The sequence below is a fragment of the Amblyomma mixtum genome, chromosome 5 (genome assembly GCF_055824585.1).
Source record: "Amblyomma mixtum isolate Tamu chromosome 5, ASM5582458v1, whole genome shotgun sequence".
Classification (NCBI taxonomy): Eukaryota; Metazoa; Arthropoda; class Arachnida; order Ixodida; family Ixodidae; genus Amblyomma; species Amblyomma mixtum.
In genome coordinates, this window is record NC_143016.1 from 79,765,522 (window position 1) to 79,780,902 (window position 15,381).

At 46.0% G+C, this 15,381-nt stretch overlaps 2 long non-coding RNA genes and 1 pseudogene across 4 annotated transcripts; 2 read left to right on the top strand and 1 right to left on the bottom strand.

The window, feature by feature from the left end:
* Positions 1–325: 325 nt before the first annotated feature.
* Positions 326–444, bottom strand: LOC149342779 (U4 spliceosomal RNA; annotated as a pseudogene).
* Positions 445–4,904: 4,460 nt separating this feature from the next.
* On the top strand, positions 4,905–6,833 carry LOC149342780 (uncharacterized). The gene is made up of 2 exons (XR_016282679.1): positions 4,905–5,084; positions 6,589–6,833. It is a non-coding gene; the product is annotated as an uncharacterized LOC149342780 (long non-coding RNA).
* A 1,629-nt stretch (positions 6,834–8,462) lies between these two features.
* LOC149342781 (uncharacterized) lies at positions 8,463–15,045 on the top strand. 3 transcript variants are annotated; one of them, XR_016282680.1, is made up of 2 exons: positions 8,463–8,625; positions 14,793–15,045. It is a non-coding gene; the product is annotated as an uncharacterized LOC149342781 (long non-coding RNA). The 3 variants fall into 3 exon arrangements; XR_016282681.1 differs by lacking the exon at positions 14,793–15,045 and adding an exon at positions 12,947–13,166; XR_016282682.1 differs by lacking the exons at positions 8,463–8,625; positions 14,793–15,045 and adding exons at positions 11,940–12,037; positions 12,947–13,166.
* The last annotated feature ends 336 nt before the right edge of the window (positions 15,046–15,381 follow it).

A 15,381-nucleotide genomic window follows, 5' to 3' on the forward strand; every position in this document is an offset into this window, starting at 1 on the left:
AACAAGAGGCGAAGCAGATGTCTACCAGATACCACTCAGTTGTGCCAGAGTCTGCATCGACCAGACCAGCCAGCGTATTAACGCCTCAGGGAGCACGCGCGTTCATTAGGAACAGGCAGTGGTTCAAACCTGGCGCTCCACTGTAAGACATTCACAGGCTGCTCCTCATCACTGCACAAAACTACTGTCGAAGGGTGCGCGAAAACCAGCTCGAACGAGAGATATTGGAAGCCTAACTCTTTCACGACTCGGGTGAAAAGTGCGTCAGCGATATCTGAGCGACCTTGCTGCAGAAGGAGTTGCTATTTATGGGCAAGCAAGGTTAGTGGGTCGGCCACGCTCCTTAGTTTGGTCCCAGCGGGGTATTGGGAAGAGTTTTAAACTAGCAATAGTCGCCCCTCAGTTTACACTTCATTGGGTACGACACCGCCACTGCGCAAGAGATGTCAGCGCACGTTAAAGGTCCCCAGGTGGTCGAAATTATTCCGGAGACCACCACTATACGGCACCTCTTTATCGCTATCTTCTTTCACTCCTACCTTCCTCTCTTCCCTTACGGCGCGGTTCAGGTGTCCGCCCAGATATGATAGGCAGATACTGCGCCATTTCCTTTCCTCAAAAACCAATTTAACAGTTTTTATTTATCCTTAGTCTCATAACTAGTGGTATGCACACGTGGCATCAATCCTTTGATTAGTTGTTGGTTGTCAAGAATTTTATTTTTATCTTTGGCGACTGCGGTGCGCTGGTCCTTGCTGTATGAGACTGCGCAGGCAGTCTGGTAAGAGGAAAAAGGTTCAGAATACACACAGTTGCCAGCACCGTTTATCCATTTCAGTTCTCTTGTCTTTGGGTTTCCGAGCGCTTTCAAAATACGCGTATAGGATGCTAAACCAACTAGCCCAGCCGACAACCTTGTTAAAAAATAGAACAAGAGCAGCAAAACGCTCCATTTGTGTCAGCAAACCATAAATCTGCACCCATGCAGCTCGCGAATCGTGGCTACGGCGACACATTCAAACAATGACCCCGAACACGGCTTCCTACCGCGTAGCAGTCCAATAACTGACCCTAATGTGGACGTGCGGCGTCGGCACAGGGGCAGTACAGCGTTCTGCTGCCGAAAAAGGGCACGCGGGAAGAGTATTAACCCACAGCTCCTTGTTTAAACAGTGCGGAATTGCGAAAACGCCCGCATACTGACATTTCGGGTATTGTCGCAGAACACGAAGTGTTCGCTTTTATTCCGGCGTGCTGTCCTAGTCAACCACGTGCGCGGGTTCGATCCCGGCTGCGGCGGTCGAATTTCGATGGAGGCAAAATTCTAGAGGCCCGTGTACTTTACGGTGCCAGTGGATGTAAAAAAATCCCCAGGTGGGCGAAATTTCTGGAGCCCTTCACTACGCGTCCCTCATAGCCTGAGTCGCTTTGGGACGTTAAGTCCCCATAAACCATAAACTCTACCATGTGCTTCGTAGCCGAAATACAGTGGTGATGCGTTAAAATGTATCAAGTTAATCTATTTTAAGATAAAAAATAGCGTTGTCGTATTTGCGCATGTGCGTGTTAGAACAGCAATATTCCGGCATACCATAGATTCTTGGGTGTCTGTACTGATTCACCACCGATATGCCTAGAGTGCTCGTGCACTGAACTGATACGAAATAACTGCTGGCACGGGCAAATTTGGGCTATTCATTACAGACGTTAAAAAAACCATTTGGACTCGCAGCTAGGCAACACATTCAAGTGGTTCCGCTAGCCAAGATCAAGCTGTTTATAAGCCACTTTGCTCTGTCACTAATGAACTGAGTTCAACTGCTCGTAGAAGGGCCTAAATCTGCGCATAAAGCTGCGTAGCTTTATTGGACTACAAAAAAAAAATATATCTATGTTCAATCTAATGTTTCGTTATTTATGACGTCACTACGTAACAGCTGCTATTTAAGTGCTGTCAGGGCCGAACGCCCAGTTACTTTCGTTTCTGCACGCACCACGCAGTTGTTGTCTTGGCTGCGCAACGAAATGGGCGCTATCGGATTTCCACGTACCGCCACTTTGATGTCTGTGCTCCTGGTCGCGGTATTTTCCTGCCTAATGCTGCAACATTCGCTCGGCATGGAATCGCAGACCAGATCGAAGCGAGGTAAGAAGTTTGCAATGCATATTTTTTATTACCTCAGTAGTGTTTCACCTTCAAGGGGCTTTCTTGAACTGCACGTCGACCGGTAGCAGGAAATCGTTTGGGAATTTTAAGCGACGCACCCTTCATCATCAGCCTTATCATTATCCTCAGCCTGACTGCGCCCACTGCAGGGCAACGGCCTCTCCCGTGTCTCTCCAATTAACCCTGTCCTTTGCCAGTTGCGGCCACCCCATCCCCGCAAACTTCCTAATCTCATCCGCCCACCTAACTTTCTGCCGCCCCCTGCTACGCTTGCCTTCTCTTGGAATCCCCACCGTGACCCTGAAGGACCTGCGGTTACCTTGCCTTCGAATTACATGCCCTTCTTAAGCCCATTTCTTCCTCTTGATTTCTACTAGGATGCCATTAACCCGCGTTTGTTCCCTCATCCACTCTGCCCACTTCCGGTCTCTTAACGTTGCACCTATCATAATTTTTCTTTCCATAGCTCGCTGCGTTGTCCTTAACTTACGCTGAACCCTCTTTGTTAGCCCTACATAGGTGAGCACCGGTAAGATACACCCGTTGTATACTTTTCTCTTGAGGGATATTGGTAAACTGCCATTCATGATCTGAGAGGACCTGCCATGTGCGCTCCACCCCATTCTTATTCTAGTTATTTTCGTCTCATGATACGCATCAGCTTACGATACGTGCCCTAAGTAGACTCATTCCTTCACCACTTCCAGCATTCCAGGACTGTTCACGAACGCCTTCTACCAGTTCTCGCTTACACTTTCACTGCTGTGCGCAGAAATAAATCTTGCTAGCTATCGGGGACAGAGTGCTGCACTGCATGCTGTCACGGGAAAAATTCGTTCCTTGTTGGTCTTTGTGCAGCATTTAATTGCTCCATTTGTTTTGTGCATGGCAGACACGGTGACAGGCGAAACACCACCAGAGTGCCCGATTATAGGCAAGCCAAGTGGGGTGTGTCTCTTGTACGCCGACCTGCGCACGTGTCCAGACCTGCACTGCGAGAGCGAAGGCAAGGTCTGCTGCATCGACCATTGCAGCCACCTCAAGTGCGTTTAGTGCCTGCAGAAGATGCCACAACAACGGTTCAAAACAAGCGCTGTTTCCTGAATACCCGGAATAAAGCATTAGGAACTTAGACTACTTGTGTCTTCTGCATGCGCAACCTTCCTAATTATGATACTCGTGACTAGGTGTCGTTATCCGACCAAGAGTGCTTGAGCAGTCCCCATGCAATCGTAAAGTAGAAAACCGGGCTACGCTTGGCTTGTTCCCCTCTCTGACCCGTTGGACTTAAAGTAGTACAGACACCTAACTCTTGGATGCTTGTTTTCTACTTTGTAATGAGTAGGGCCCGGAAATTTAGGCATTTGCCTAAACATGCCTATAAATGCCTAAACGGGGGATTTCTGCACTTGCCTGCCTTTTTGTCATTTTTTAGGAAATACACCTATTTAACCGCACTTTTTGCCTATAAATGCCTAAATCCGGCATTTCGGTCCTCGGTGCCGTTTTTTCAATTTTGAGACATTTGTCTATGTATGGTGAAAGGCGCGCGCCGATGCACGCACAAAAGGCGCGGGTCTCGCCAACCGTTTTTCTCGAATTGTAACTTGACCGCAGTGTAACGAAGTGTTTATCTCGAAGTGTAGCAAGAGGCGAGTTTGGAAAGAGACCTGACATACATTAGTGCAAACTTCTCAACATTGACGGAAAGGGTGACAAAGTTAGAAAAGGCTGGACTCACAATAGATGAATCGTTGAAGGTAGTGGCAGAAGTACCAGCAGCACTTCGGCGACTGGAAGAAAAGGGCGCTACTGCCTCTACGAGGATGCAACAATTGGTAGAAAAAAATAGATGCCTGGAAACAATTTCCCAAATCAGACTTTCTACGCGGAGACGATACGGCCACGTGCACCTGAAGGCCTAACCCTTGATCAACTCATGTTTTAGGTCCGCGCCACTAAGTTCTTGTGATGTCAAAGAAGCCTTTTAAAGTACAAAGCTGTGCTTAGCGAAAATCGAAGGCGCTTCAAGTTCGAAAACCTGAGAATGCACTTTATTGCTTCAGTTGAGGACTGCGTACGCTCCGTGCTTGACTTACAAATCTTGCACTTATGAATAAAAAGTATTATTCAAAGCGCCTATTTTTGCTTTATAGCGCCTATTTCAATATTTTTTAGAGCCTAGATGCCTGCCTATTTCGGGGCTCTTTAGCGCCTAAATATCCGGGCCCTAGTAATGAGACATTGTTATACACGGATTACCACATGGTATCTTTCTAAGACCACTAAATAATTTATATTCGAATTTCTTTCTTGTGCTGTTTCGGTTTCGGTTTCAACAGCCGAATGATGGCTGTGACGACTGCTGCAACTGTGACGACAGGCACCACTGCTGGCCGTGGCATCTCTTAACTGCTGCGGCACTAGTGGTACGAAGACTCCTAGTGGTTAACGAGTCTATGAAAGAAAAGGGGTACCTACGCAGGACAGATCCTTAATGCTGTCTCACTGTAATCTTAAGAGAAGGTTAAGTGTGGTTCAAGTTTTTTTTTTTTCGTTCATGGTCTGATGGTCCATTATACGTCGAGCTAGGCGCAGAACGAAACTGCGCACCTGCACTTCAACTATGTGGTTTATTTTTCCGTTAAAAATCATCTGAGGCTGACCCGCTGTTTCCGTTTCTTTGACGTCACAGTACGATCGCTTCCTATACAACGAAGCTCAGCAACCGGGAAAAATGGGCAGCTATTTTCCGCCCTCTGCACATAGCGCAGTTGTTCACTCTGCTTCACGAGTACAGCTGTCATTGTGCTGGAGCTCAGCGTCGTTGTGATGTCCGTATTCGTGTTCGTGCTAGTAGTTGGCCTCATGGCGCCCCATTGGCTAGGCGTCGACGCAAAATCCAGATCAAAGCGAGGTAAGACGACAAGAACGCTTTCTGGGAAAGTATTATAACACAAATTTTACCTCCTGCACTTTCGGTGTATACTTTAGTGGAGAGGTGCCTTGTACGTGCAGAAGTCGAATCGGAATGCTTTGAAATTGCTGCCGGATGCTATGAACTTCCCGCAAGTTATTTATGTAATCGTTCCATCTGTGCGGGTGCTCTCAGCTGCAGGTTTGTAGCCAGAGGTAGCACCTTACTGCACTAAAATGCATTCCACCTTGTTTCACTCGAGCAGATTAAGTTAATACTCCTGATCGCCCAGGGCAACCGGCTCTGTGGACATCTATACGAGGATTTAACTGAAAAAAAGCTACAGCTAACCCGGCACCAAGCAGAGCTCTTCCATGGAGGTGTTTGGCGTCGCGAAACTGGAAAGTGCGAGCCTTGTCTCACAAAACACACAAGAAAAGTCGTGATGTGCGTTCGGTCACCCGCCAATTGAAGGGAATTGCCTTTTTTTTTCACGTAGGGAACCGCGAATATTTTCCTTGCAATCTTTATGCGTGTATATCCACAATACTCAATATGTCATAAGAAGATGTATATAACCTTCCATCAAATTTCATATATTGTCATCAATAAACAGACTGTGTAAATGTTTTATCGTTCCTTCTTCTATAACTAAACCAACTAAAATCATTTATAGCTTCTGTATGTTTAGTGCTTTTAAATAAAATTCCGCCTTTGCAATGTTTAACAATGAAAGTCCAGAGCACGACACTGTCGCGAGAGCGCTGTCTAAATTAAAGCGTGCCAGAAAGAAGTAAAATAACATCGACAACCGTGTAATGCATGTTATCTCTGCACGCAATAATCATTGCATTTGCTGTGGAAAGCGTGCTAGGGAATGCTAGTAAAACTTGTAGCACGCGGAATAATTCGCAGCGGTGAAGGCTCTGCGGCTATGGCGCTATGCTCCTGAGCATGCATTCGCAGGATCTGCTCACAGCGGTTAGCGTGCGCATTTCGATGAAGACGAATCCCAAAAACTCGCCCGTCGAGAGATTTCGGTGCACGCTAAAAACTCCAAGTGTTAGGAGATCAAAGGTGATCCCGTCGTAGCTCACCTCATAACTTCGGAAAAGAAAAAAAAAGAATTAATTTCAAACATTCATATTGTTCTTATTGAGCGGAAGCATCGTATGGCACAAAAGTAGGAGGTGCAGAGCAAAAGTGGGCAATACCAAGGTGCGCAGAACATTGCTGTATCTCTTGCAAGCCACTCTGGCACATGCGCCTGGCGCATTTCCTCATTCGCTGTGCTTTGTTTAATTTCCTGCACACGTGTAGGTTTCATGAGGCTTTTTGTTTTCAAAGGTCGCTCACTGAACCGAGCGGCACATGTTGCGGTTAGTTGCTTTACGACTACACGGAAGCTCGCAGACATACAGCTGTTGCGCTGCACGTGGCTCATACCCTTTACACTGTGTGCCTTTATGCTCTCCTGGTGTTTTTTTTATTTTCTTCCGTTCAGATGGAGGTGGAAGCGACACGTCACCGGACTGCCCACCGCCGGTTTTCAAGCCGGCGTGCACTGATTCCATCGATTTGCGCAAGTGTGCGGACCTCAAATGCGAGAGCAAAGGAGAAATCTGCTGCAGGGACATCTGCCAACACCTAGAATGTGTTAAGCATCCGTAGCATACACTGCAGGGACATCTATGCCAAGTGGACCCTCTTGGAATATGCTGGATAAACCTTCCATTTTTAACGCATGAATCTTCAGTGCAGCATCTTTTAATATTTTACTTCGGCAGCGAACATGCACATGAAGCATTTGGCACCCTTGTGGAAACAAATTAGACTTTCAGTTGTCTTGATTGTTGTTTCCTACGAGCAAGGTATGGAATCACAAAACAAAACTAGAAAACTAATTTGCAAATGATAAAAAAAAACAAGTCGACCTAAGTTTTTAAGTTCCCGGACCGAGCGACAGCATAATAGGTTAAGAAGGGGTACCGGCATGAAATGCAACTAATTTTGTAGAAATATGTAACTGTTTGTGCAGACTGCAGATCTAATTTTATTTTAAGCAAGCTGTTATAGCGACTGAGTTATTAAAAATAACGCCCTCGTAAAGCCATACCCGTCGCGTTAAATAATTAAGAAGGAAGTGTTCAAGTTTTTTATGTCAGCATGTTTGCACAGCCCTGTGCGTGCAAGAAAAGTATTAGTTAATTTTTTATACATGATCAGTGGTGATGACAGTCAATCTTAAACTCCAGCATGCATATTTTCATGAAGGCGTTTCTTACAAAAACAACTCCCAACAGCTATCATATGTTCACACTAAAAAATCGAGTTATTGCGCTCCTCAATTGCTCAGGATTAGTTCGTAAAAGACAAATTAATTCTATTTTATTTTGTTAAGAAATGCCTAAGAGATGAGTGATACCAATAGCAAAAGAAGCGAAAGCTGAAAACACTAACCGTAAAGATTATTTCCCCCGTGTTTGTCGTTTATCACCGTGTTTGCTTTAGCTTTTAATTAGATAATGCGACATGGAAACCAGCAGGCGCTTTAATTTCTCGTCTTTCAGCTGATACTAATATGGATGCGCTCCGTGTAGTCATGAACCAATAGGGCGAAATTCTTTATTGCGGCACGCTGATCCTATTGAGAGAAAAAAACAAGAATTATACCTTAAATAATATGTGGGCTCCAGCAAATTTATATTCATTCCGTTGGATGTTTCACAACTTACATTTTATTCGACCATTGAGTTTCTTTTTGCGCATTTTTTAACCCATAAAAGAGCATTGAAATGAACTTCAAGTGGTTTACCTTGCTTAATGAACGAGGAGTTACACGGCAACGATAGCATCTGAAGATAAACAGCTCCGGTAAGTCCACAGGTCGCATAGATGCATTCATTACAAAAGAAGTAGGCTTAGCTTTGGAACCACTTCAGAGTGACTTCGATCAAATACTTGGACTAGGGCGGACAGCTTAAGCAACATTTAGGGTATTTCATCCATTAAACATGGGGCTAGCGAGATTCAACCATGCTCATGCAAGCACATTCCGTAACAGTAGAGGTGGGGATGTATGTCGCGTTGTTGTACGCTCCGTCGCTAGAAAACTACGAGTGACAGGGGAAGAGAGAGGAAAGACTTTAATGAATACAGGAGAGGTCTGCCTTGTTAGCCTAGCATGCTACTCCAGCTGTAAAATAAAGCTGCGCATGAAGACCTCCGCACAAGTATAGGGGGTTATTATTTCATGCTAGAAGCTTTCTCTGACCAATGCAGGGTCTCTCTTCTGCTGACGTAGTGATCCGGCCGCCACCATCCAGTATAAACAGGTGCGATGCGCGCCGACCCACCTCACATGTTCACTTCATAGCTGAAAGCGCTCTGTTCGTTCCACCGCTACTCTCTTCCGCAAAAATTGCTGCCGTGTTGTTTGGAGGCCTTGCCAGCATGAAGTTCCTTTTCGTGTGCGCTGTGGTATTCTTCCTGACGGCTGAGCAGTGCCTCGGAATTGACACGAAAGAGAGGTTGAAACGAGGTAAGAGGACTAGACTGTTTTTTTCCATAGAAATGTTTACAAGGAATGAGCTTCTTGGTTTTAGAATTTATCTCCATTAGTACACGTATTGAGACGAGATAGTTAAATGACATATATGCCATGTATAGTTTGTCCTTGAAAAAAACTACTTCAAAACCGTGGCCAGCCACACCCCAGCCTACTGGGCAGGTTTTTACGGTCCTTTGTTCTTTGAGATAAAAGGAGCGGTAACGCAAAGCGAAAACCAAGGACGCAGATAAGAAGGCAGGACTGTTGTTGACTTTCAGCAACAGTTCATTGTGCGGAGCACAGGTGCGTATTGTTTTTTTTTTCTGCGTCGAATAATGCGTCGGTTAAAAGTTTAAGACCATCACGTCACCTTTCTGTGTTCTTGTTTTTCGGTCTGCGCTGTCACTCTTGTCACCTGAAGTATATGAACCAGACAACAAAGCAATATGTAATACTCTGCACTGTTCGTTCCGGGCTTAACGAGTTGGATGATTCGAGACCAGATGTTTCAGTTCTAAAGAAAAACAAACGATTCTGCACAAAAAAAAATTTGGTGTGCTTGCAAGAACCTTGTCAGGTTGCAAGAATTTTTCACTGCGGCTTCTTTCATTGCTCACGTGTACCCTTGAGAAGTGAAACCAACTAGCTTTTTCACCAGCACACCAAATAACACATATCTTGAAAATGAACTTATTTTCACGTTCTGAGGCGAAAATTGTAGTGTTTCACGCTCAGTACAAAGTTAAGAGAAAGTAAGACGATAACTTTAGTCAGGATGCGCCACGCAATCAGTCGACACCGGATGAGGATTTAAATGATTTATTTGATACACAAATGCATTTTAGGCTTTGGAAGCCAGATACCTGAAGATCCAATTTGGTGTTTGCACAGAGCTCTCCTGTTTTAGACCTTTTGGTTTTGTAGAGCTTCTGATGCCTCGCGGGTAAAAATACCGGATATTACAAAAAAAAAGAGGGAAGGGGGAAAAGCTCTGTGGTAGACAGCGAATTCCATGGGTTTAATTTTCTGAAAATTGCGTTTTGTTGGTGTTGAGTGGCTATGTTCAGGTAGGGACTCGATAGAAACGCCACGGGAGGTATGCCATGCTGTGGCGTTTCGTTATGACCTCATTCCAGCTGTAACTGACGTCTCGCTGTGCGGCTATAGCTTTATAAGTTTTTTATAACGTTATAGTTTATAACGTATAAGTTTTTGGTGATTTAAAGAGATACAGGAACGATGTGATCGAGTTTAGCGGGAATTTTCTCCTATAGTGGCCAGAAACACGAATGAGGCTCGTAAAAACTGCTGCGTCGCTGCCGCACCATATGCGGCTTGGTATTGAACGCACCGTCAATTCCAGACTCTGCGTCTCGTAGCACATGCGCGCAAGCTTGTTGATAACGCCGGGTGCTGCCCGGAGACGGCGCTGCATGTAACTAAAGCAAATGTCGACAGGATTGCAGGCGGGAACGGCCTTCTTGCATGCTTTGCAAAAGGGGGCCATGGAATAACAGCCGAAACAGAACATGACGAAAAATGTTGACTCTGTTGCGAAAGACTTCAGTTGATATGAACACTTTGCTTACTGTAATTAGCTCGACAGTAAGTGGGATTCTCGATTTCGGACCACATGAGATACAGTTCCTGAAGTTCTTTGTCAGTTTGAAATCTTTCAAATAATGTACAGTCTTTGGCAAAAGTAACCAGGCTGCACGTTTTCATAGTCGTATATTAAAGTTATTAGTCAGCCCTCAAGCTCTAAATCTCTGTACGGTAAGGAGAACCCCTGTCCTCGCCTTCAAAGAACTTTTTGATCTTTAGGGAAGCTGTGAGGGCTCTGTTATACAAATGAGAAGCAAACCATGTAGCCTGGTTACTTTTGACAAAGACTGTACATATTGGCACAGTCTTTCAAATGATGTACGGTATGAAAAAATCCAATGCTGAAAAAAGCTATGAATTCCCTTCTACACGTGCTTTGATTCAAAACGAGATCTGAATAAGAGCAACCCAACGCTAAAGTTGTGCTAACACACAAGAAATCTGGGCTATGCAGCGACATATTTCGACAGCGAGCATGAATTTCGACCTGCAGCTTTGGGTCATCATAAGTGGCATTCTACTGCAGAATAAGGGTACGTTGGTACGGTATCCTTCTGGAGTGAGAGTATTTAGCGGGAGGCGAAAACTGAAGCGCCCATCCATACATTGGCGTTTCTCTGCTGGCTAAAGCTTCAGAGCTGAGGTATAGCTGTAACGCATAAAAATCTATGAAGGTGTATTTTCTAAGATATAAAGATATAAAACAGCCTTCTCTTCTGTGCGCATGTGCGTTGGAAAACAGCAATACCCCAGCACATAGGAAGTGTGCATAGCATTCATTCCTGACGGGCTGTAGATCTTGAATAAGACGTGGCATGCACATTTATAGAATAACTTTTGACGCGGCAACCACGCATGTTAACTCTTAATGCCTAAAATCTTCTCTCTCGGATATGACCCAAATTGCTCTGCACGAACAGTTGACAACGGAAGTTTTGGTTTGGTTCATTAGGGTTTAACGTCCCAAAGCAACTCAGGCTATGGAGGACGCCGCAGTGAAGGGCACCGGAAATTTCGACCACCTGGGGTTCTTTAACGTGCACTGACATCGCACAGCACACGGGCCTCTAGAATTTCGCCTTCATCGAAGTTCGGCCGCCGCGGCCGGAATCGAACCCGCGTCTTTCGGGTCAGCAGCCGAGCGCCGTAACCACTGAGCCACCGCGGCGGGGCCGTTGATAACGGAAGGGAGGAAGCATCAGGATGTCAGTACCGATATGAACCATAACAGCTGCTTACTTCGCCAACTAGAGAAATAGGCCAGAAGCCCTCGGGGATCAGCACTTTAGTTTTGATTTCAGACATTTTATTATGTTCTCTAAAAAAACAAACGCGGCGTACCACGAGAAAGCTTTTGTATCATGACGCGTGGGCAATATGGCCTCGTCATTAGAGACGTTAAAAAATTCGGACTTTCTGCTGGGCCTCACATTCACACGCTGGCCAAGATCTAGATAATACTGTCACCTAAACTGACTTGCTTTCTCATGATAGGCCGTGCATAGCTGCGCATAGAGGTGCTTGGCTTACTGCGTCGGCAAAAACAAAAATTTTGGCGAATCCACAGTTTTATTATTTATGACGTTGTTAGGTAACAGCTGCAATATAAGCGCTGTGAGCACCGGATGGTCAGGCACTTTCATTTCTGCACCCACGGCGCACTTCGCTCTCGGCTTCTCGGAAATGGCTGTGATGGGGCTGTGGCGCAACGCGACTACGATGTGTGTAGTGGTCGCGGTCCTTGTTTACCTTATGGTTGGTTCCTTGGGCATGGAATCCGAGGCCAAGTCAAAGCGAGGTGAGAAGGCTTCAGTGCATACTTTAATTTACCTTTGTTGTGTGTTTCACCCTCTCGGTGACTTCTTGCATTGTACCTCTGCCAAAAGTGGCAGTAATTCGGCACTGCCGCTTTCGGAACAATCATCTCGAATTAATTTTTCAAGTTGAGCTTCTTAAATCTGAAAACACAGTTGTTCAATGGAATCCACTGCTGTGCGTAATTTACGGCGACCTGGTTTCAAGAAACCTGCTGTATGGCACTGCAGTGCTATACTTAAGAATGTCCGCCATTCTTCCCTTTCTAGCAGTTGCCTAAAGATAGACAAGTAAAACCACTACCGCACTCAGTGGAATGCCCTGTGGTACATAATTTGGTTTAGTCTCCAACCCTTCCTTTTTCGGCAGCTTAGCTTGGCGTACGTCCCTGCTCCGACAATTCAGCGGTAGGTGTGGTTGGCTGTCTTACTACTTGGTAGGAACTGCTGTTTTCGCGCCTTGTGCCTACCGTCGTTTACCGGTACACATCCGCCCCTCCAAGCCAAATGCCGTATACGCCAGTGACACTAGCGATGAACTTTACTTTTGGCCATCATCCAACTGCGCTTTAACTGGCAGCAGAGAAAATATACAACGAGTGCATTCATTCCACCGGCACCGCTTATATACTCGGTTATGAGTGCAGCACGCCTGTTACGTATTGTTAGCAATCGCAGGACTGTGCTATCTGCAATTTCAGCATGAAGAATTCATACTTTCGGGTGTTATTCTTCGCATTAAGGCTGTACGGAACACAGTCATGCAAGCAATCGACGGTGCGTTTGTTCATGTGTTTTCAAGGCGTGTTGCGCTGCATGCAACCGTGTAAAACTCTGTTCCTTGTTTGCTTTTGTGTCATATGTAATCGCTTCATTTGTTTTGTGCATGACAGACGCAGTGCCAGTCCACACGCCACCGCGGTGTCCGGTTATAGCCAACCAAAGCGAGGTGTGTCTCTTGTACGCCGACCTGCGAACGTGTCCAGACCTGCACTGCGAGAGCGAAGGGAAGGCCTGCTGCAGGGACCACTGCAGCCACCTGCAGTGCGTTTGGCGCCTGTAGATGAGACAGCGGCGCGGAGAGCACTTGTTTCCAGATGAAGAATAAAAACTTTGAATTTTTGGCCTATTTTCGTCTTCGCAACTTTCCTAAGCTCGAAATGCTCATAGGCGCAGCAAACCAGCCAAGGTGTCACACGCTTTGGACTTGAAGCGGTGCGTCATTCAGTCTCCATGTAATCGTGTGAAGATCCAGGAATCGCGTCTTTTACCTCTAGAACTCGCGGCTAGCTCCACTCAGCGAATTAGAAATCTATATGTGGTGTTATTTGATTGGACCAGCCATTGCTTTTGCTGGAGCGCATGGTGAGTGTAAACGAGAATCCAGATTTCGCCGTAAGACGGCAGTGACTGCGAAGGTCATCCGTGTTCGCAGCAAATAATGTGGATACCCACTGTTGCATTTTCCAGTAATTTTTGGCTTCCTTCTACTAAAGCCGGAACGCTGCCGCTATGGATCATTGGTTATGGTGCTCCGCTTCTGAATCGAAAGACGCTGGTTCGATCCCAGCCGCGGCCGTCTCATTTTGAAGGAGGCGAATTGTTAGCGTCTCATGTACGGTGCGATGTCAGTACACGTTAAATAAGCCCAGGTGGTCAATATTTGCGAAGACCTTAACTACAAAGTCTCTCAAAGCCAGAGTTGCTTTGGGACGGGAAACCCTATAAAACCAAACAGCGCCCGTCAGCTCCCGTCCTGTCGTCTGTGTTTCTTGTTTTGCCTCAGTCTGTTTTCGCACTGGTCATTTCGAATCATGTCCCGCTAACTCGACCAATCAGCAATTTTGATTCGCGGTTTTCTTTTGTTTCGGAAATATTTCATGGCCAATGAACTGTTTCCCTTCCGCTGACGTTCCGCTGCTACTGCAGCCTGGGAAAAAAAACAAAAACGGTCACACCTGTTCCCGCTCCTCTGCACAGAGCTCGCAGTTCTTTACAGCACACCGCAAAATACTTGCCATGCTGCGGCCCCGTAGGACACCGTTAATGCCTGTGCTGGTGTTCGCGCTATTATGCCTTCTGATGGCCCACAGTTCGACCGGACTAAGCCTTGAAGACAGATCCAGAAGTGGTAGGACATTGAACTTATTTTTGTTGGAACTGGCAGCTTTGAATGCATGTAAAGCAAGCCTCAAAAATGTTAATTTAAATGGTGCCGATTCTGCCGTATACACCAATGGCAGAGAAGCATCAGCTTGAAAGGCCAGGTTTCAAAAACTCTTGCTAACCGCATGTACAATGTGATTCTGCTCCGCAGGGTCCGGTTGTATTAATTTCGTGCTCACGGCCAGATAATTAAGGAACTCGAGGGCATCGATATTTAGGATACGAGGTGCCTCTGAACATCGCACAAGGTGCATGTTTTACCGATGAGAAGCGGTTCTGCTTCTTACAGGCCCTCACAGAGCACTTTTAGTTGGCAATAGTCTTTAGGCTTCCATGACAAGCGTTCTCTACAACGTGTCTCTATAGCCAAAATGGGTGTATGTTTTTCGTGAAATCCTTCGCGTTTTAGTCAGGCTTCGGGCTATAGAATGTTCGCCCCGTACCCGCGCCTGTACCGCAACAGCGTAAAGCTTCAGCCATCGCTTATATATACGTAGCTCTTGTGTCCCGTGTACTCCGGAATATTTGTTTTACTTCGATTGCGTGGGATGTGACATCTTTCCTTTCGTTTAGACACAACTGAAACCGGAACGTCCCCTGACTGCCCCACGGCCACCCGCAAGCCAGGAACCCTATGCGCTTTCTACATGACCACACAGACATGTGCGGATTTCGACTGCGAGAGCCAGGGGAAGATCTGCTGCAGAGACAGCTGTGGTCACCTCGAATGTATTGCTCATCCGTAGAAGGTGCGAAGAGAGAAACGCAAGAAGGTTCGATAAAACTATCTTATCGGCATTAAAAATAAAGTTTCTGTTTCAACACAGTGCATCGATGATCCGAGTAGCACTCTTGCGTTTTTTCGTTGTGTGCTATCATTGGGGTAGAACAAAACGCGATGGTGTACCTGTTGCTGTTTAATGCATATTATGGCGCCTCATTAAGGGCAGCGGTTTTCCTGACAACGGCACAAGCTGGTGCGGTGTAGGAAAGTTCAGGGCGCAGTGATCTCAGTCTCTGGTTTTTACAAACCCACCTCTTCGGAGCGCTTACCTCGATTATCGTTCAAGGTGCCCATTAGCGCTTTATTGATTATGTATCCGCCTCATTGGGTAGCTCTATAAATGTAACAACCATGTACCGTGTTCTTCATATATTTTAT